The sequence below is a fragment of the Triticum dicoccoides genome, chromosome 3B (genome assembly GCF_002162155.2).
Source record: "Triticum dicoccoides isolate Atlit2015 ecotype Zavitan chromosome 3B, WEW_v2.0, whole genome shotgun sequence".
NCBI classification, from domain to species: Eukaryota; Viridiplantae; Streptophyta; class Magnoliopsida; order Poales; family Poaceae; genus Triticum; species Triticum dicoccoides.
Window position 1 is genome coordinate 102,351,196 of NC_041385.1, and position 5,190 is coordinate 102,356,385.

The 5,190-nt window shown below is 43.5% G+C and overlaps 1 pseudogene; it reads right to left on the minus strand.

Moving 5' to 3' along the window:
* Positions 1-4,834, minus strand: part of LOC119279366 — a 78,441-nt pseudogene extending 73,607 nt beyond the window's left edge.
* Between the last annotated feature and the right edge of the window lie 356 nt (positions 4,835-5,190).

Consider the following 5,190-nt stretch of genomic DNA (forward strand, 5'->3'; position numbering starts at 1 on the left):
AAGAGGAACCAGACGATGTGCCCGATGATGCTGTAATAGGTAAGCTGCTAAAGATCAAGAGGAACCAGATGATGTGCCCGATGATGATGATCTCCGCCGGGTCATTGTAGATGCAAGGACGCAATGCAAAAGTCAAAAAGAGAAGATGAAGTTCGATCGCATGTTAGAGGATCACAAAAAGGGTTGTACCCCAATTGCGAAGAGGGCAACACAAAGCTGGGTACCGTACTGGAATTGCTACAGTGGAAGGCAGAGAATGCTGTGCCTGACAAAGGATCTGAGAAGCTACTGAAATATTGAAGAAGAAGCTTCCAAAGGATAACGAATTGCCCGACAGTACGTACGCAGCAAAGAAGGTCGTATGCCCTCTAGGATTGGAGGTGCAGAAGATACATGCATGACCTAATGACTGCATCCTCTACCGCGGTGCGTACGAGGACTTGAACGCATGCCAGGTATGCAGTGCATTGCAGTATAAGATCAGACGAGATGACCATGGTGATGTTGACGGTGAGCCCCGCAGGAAGAGAGTTCCTGTGATCGTGATGTGGTATGCTCCTATAATACCATGGTTGAAACGACTATTCAGAAACAAAGAGCATGCCAAGTTGATGTGATGGCACAGTGAGGACCATAAGAAATACGGAAAGTTGAGAGCACCCGCTGAGGGGTCGAAGTGGAGAAAAATCGAGAGAGAGTACTTGGCTGAGTTTGCACGTGACCCTAGGAACGTATGATTTGTTTTAAGCACGATGGTATTAATCCTTTCGGGGAGCAGAGCAGCAATAACAGCACCTGGCCCGTGACTCTATGTATGTATAACCTTCCTCCTTGGATGTGCATGAAGCGGAAGTTCATTATGATGCCAGTTCTCATCCAAGGCCCTAAGCAACCCGGCAACGACATTGATGTGTACCTAAGGCCATTAGTTGAAGAACTTTTAAAGCTGTGGATTGGAAACGGTGTACGTGCATGGGACGAGCACAGACAAGAGGAATTTAACCTACACGCGTTCCTGTTTGTAACCATCAACGACTGGCCCGCTCTTAGTAACCTTTCAGGACAAACAAACAAGGGATACCACGCATGCACGCACTGATTAGCTGACGCCGAAAGTATATACCAGGCAAGCTGCATGAAGAATGGGTACCTGGGGCATCGTCAATTTCTTCCGACCAACCATCAATGTCGAAAGAAAGTCAAGCATTTCGAAGGCGTGGCAGATCACCGGAAGAAGCCCGCCATGCTTACTAGTGATCGCGTACTTGCTATGGTCAATGATTTACACGTAATCTTTGGAAAGGGTCCCGGCGGACTAGCTGTTCCGAGTGATGCTGAGGGACACGCACCCATGTGGAATAAGAAATCTATATTTTGGGACCTACCCTACTGGGAAGACCTAGAGGTCCGCTCTTCGATCGATGTGATGCACGTGACGAAGGACCTTTGCGTGAACCTGCTAGGCTTCTTGGGCTTGTATGGGAAGACAAAAGATAGAGCTGAGGCACGGGATGACCTGCAACGTTTGCACGAAAAAAACGGCATGCCTCCAAAGCAGTATGAAGGTCCTGCCAGCTACGCTCTTACCAAAGAAGAGAAGGAGATCTTCTTTGAATGCCTGCTTAGTATGAAGGTCCTGACTGGCTTCTTGTCGAATATAAAGGGAATAATAAATATGGCAGAGAAAAAGTTTCCGAACCTAAAGTCTCATGACTGCCACGTGATTATGACGCAACTGCTTCCGGTTGCATTGAGGGGGCTTCTACCCGAAAACGTCCGATTAGCCATTGCGAAGCGATGTGCAATCCTCAATGCAATCTCTCGAAGGTGATCGATCCAGAAATCATACCAAGGCTAAGGAGTGATGTGGTGCAATGTCTTGTCAGTTTCGAGCTGGTGTTCCCGCCATCCTTCTTCAATATCATGACGCACGTCCTAGTTCATCTAGTTGACGAGATTGTCATTCTGGGCCCATATTTCCACACAATATGTACCCCTTTGAGAGGTTCATGGGAGTCCTAAAGAAATATGTCTGTAACCGTGCTAGGCCAGAAGGAAGCATCTCCATGGGCCATCAAACAGAGGATGTCATTGGGTTTTGTGTTGACTTCATTCCTGGCCTTAAGAAGACAGGTCTCCCTAAATCGCGGTATGAGGGGAGACTGACCGGAAAAGGCACGCTTGGAGGGGACTCAATAATATGCAGGGACGGATATTCTTGGTCTCAAGGAGACTACATAGTTCTACAGAACTCTACCTTGGTGACCCCGTATGTCAATGAACACAAGAACAGTCTGCGCTCCAAACACCCGGAGCAGTGCGACGACTGGATTACATGTGAACACATCAGGACTTTCAGCAGTTGGTTGGAAACACGTCTCAGAGGTGAAAACACTATTTGTGATTAGTTGTACTCGTTGTCCAGGGGAACATCTTCGACTGTAATGATTTGGAAAGGATACGAGATAAACGGGAATACATTTTACATGATCGCCCAAGATCAAAAGAGCACCAACCAAAAGAGGAGTGTCCACTTTGATGCAGCAACCGAGAGGGGAAAGGACACATATTATGGTTACATACTGGACATATGCGAACTTGACTACGGAGTAGATTTTAAGGTCCCTTTGTTTAAATGCAAATTGGTCAATCTGTCAGGAGGCGGGGTACAGGTAGACCCACAGTACGGAATGACAACAGTGGATCTGAAAAATCTTGAGTACACCGACGAACCGTTTGTCCTAGCCAATGATGTGGCATAGGTTATCTATGTGAAGGAAATGTCTACCAAACCGAGAAAAAGAAAAAATAAGGAAGCGAATACATCATATGATGAGCCAAAGCGCCACATAGTTCTTTCAGGAAAAAGGGACATCAAGAGTGGAGGGCAAGACAGACATGTCCGAAGATTATGAAAAGTTTCATGAAATTCCTCCCTTCAAAGTCAAGGCTGACCCAAGCATCCTGATAAATGATGAAGATTATAAAGGACACAAGTGAAGAAAAAGTGAAGACTTTGTCCACAACTATTACGATGATACGATGCCAACTTTCAACCTTTTCGTAGTTCATTTGAAATGCCTGTTGTAACAGACAAGTTTCCGTATGAAATCGTGATACTTGGAAAGAGATTGTCTGTTGTGTACATGAGGTGCATCCAGTTTTTGCCATAACCATCTCAACTTTCTTGCATATTCTATGTGGATGAAATGATGATACCATGCCAACTTCCAACCTTTTCAGAGTTCATTTGAAATGCTTTTCAATTTCAGGGTCTTATAGCTCAAACTAATCAGTAAATGCATGAAAAATAACAAATGAAGTCAGAAAGGGTTGAAAATTGATGATGTTGCTTTGAATGGTGCATTTTGAACACATAAAAATTCAGGAGTTCAAATAATTTTTAAAAAATGAAATCCCTGTGTAACAGATGAGTTTCCGTATGAAACCATGATACTTCAAAAGAGATTGTCCATTTTGTACACGAAGTGTATCCAGTTTTTCCCATAACCCACTCAACTTTCTAGCACATGTTATGTGGGTGAAATGATGATACCATGCCAACTTTCAACCTTTTCAGAGTTCATTTGAAAGGCTTTTCAATTTCATGGTCTTATAGCTCAAAAAAACAAGTAAATGCTTTTATAAAACTCTAATAGCAAAAGGAATCAACTAAAAAGCTTTTATAAACCTCTAGTATTTTTTAAACTAAAATTATACAAAATTTGTGCAACTAAAATTATCAAAGTTTTTTGTTTTCAAAACATGAAAAGCAGAAAGAATTATCATAAAGAATGTTTTGTTAGAAACTTTAGTAGCAAAAAGAATTTTCATAAAGATTTTTTTGATAGAAACTAAATAACAAAATATGTTTTTGTATATAATGATAAAACGCAATAATATTAAATAGCAAGAAAAAGAATCACTCAAAATATATTTTTATAGTGAAGTTATTCAATAACTAGTGATTCACACAAATTTCAAAGAATTAAAATTTAAAGTATTCAAATTTGGAAACTAATGGAGTAACAGAAAGTTTATAACTATTCTGAGCTAAAAGCAAAAAGAATAAAAAAATAAAGCAAAAATCAAAAGAAAATAAATATTTCAAAAACAAAAAAATACTGGAAAAAAATGTTGCCTAATGGGCCACATGGCCTGCGTACGACTAGAAACCCATCTGTACATGGGCCAGGATGCAGGCCCGCAGGCCCAATAGGCCCAACATGGTAGTGACAAGGGTAGGCAAGTAATGCCTTCATATTAGAGAGGAGCTCAGCACCTGAGCTGCAATGCAGCTTATAAACAGGTGCCAAGCTCTCTCAGCTAGCGAGGTGGGACTAAACTTCACACAGCAACGCGCTAGCACAAGGCCTTTAGTCCTGGTTGGTGCCACCAACAGGGACTAAAGGGGTGCATTGGTACCGGTTGGTGGCACCAACCGGGACCTATGATCCCCCTTTAGTCCCGGTTGGTGTCAGGGCTTTGGTGCCGGTTGGTGGCACCAACCGGGACTAAAGGTGGCATTCGTCCCGGTTTGTGTCACGAACCGGGACCAATGCTTTGTTTATATAACTAGCACTCGTGAAATATTCATTCAGTTCGTCCTTCCCCGCCCCGATGACGCCACCAGGCTGCCCCTCTGCGCCTCACCGTCGCCGTCGTCGCCCCTGGCTCCCACGCTGTCCCGCGCCGCCCCGACACCGTCCCGCACCGCCCCGACGCCGTTGCCGCCCCATGCCCCGTGCCCCGCGACGCCGCTAGCCTTGCCTCCTCGTTGCCCGTCGCCGTGCCACCCCTCACCGTCTCCCGTTGCTGCGCCGCCCCTCACCATCGCCGTCGCCGTCCCCTGCCCGTCGCCCTCACCGCGCCCCTCACCGTCTCCATCCCCGTGAGCTCATATATATGAATTTTTCTAACTTAATTAGATGTGTAGTTAACTTAGTTGTTGTAATTTGTTCATATTGTGTTAGATTTTTTTCTGTCCTATATTTTTTTGGTGATATTATTGTTGAATATGCATGCTTGTATGTTCATATATATGCAAAGATCGAATATGTCAATTTTTTATGATTTTTTTCCGTTCATAGAATTTTTATGATTTTTTTCTGTTGTAATTTTGTTCATAGAATTTTAATGATTTTTTTGTTCATAGAATTTTCTTTGTCAATTTATGTGTATGTTCATATT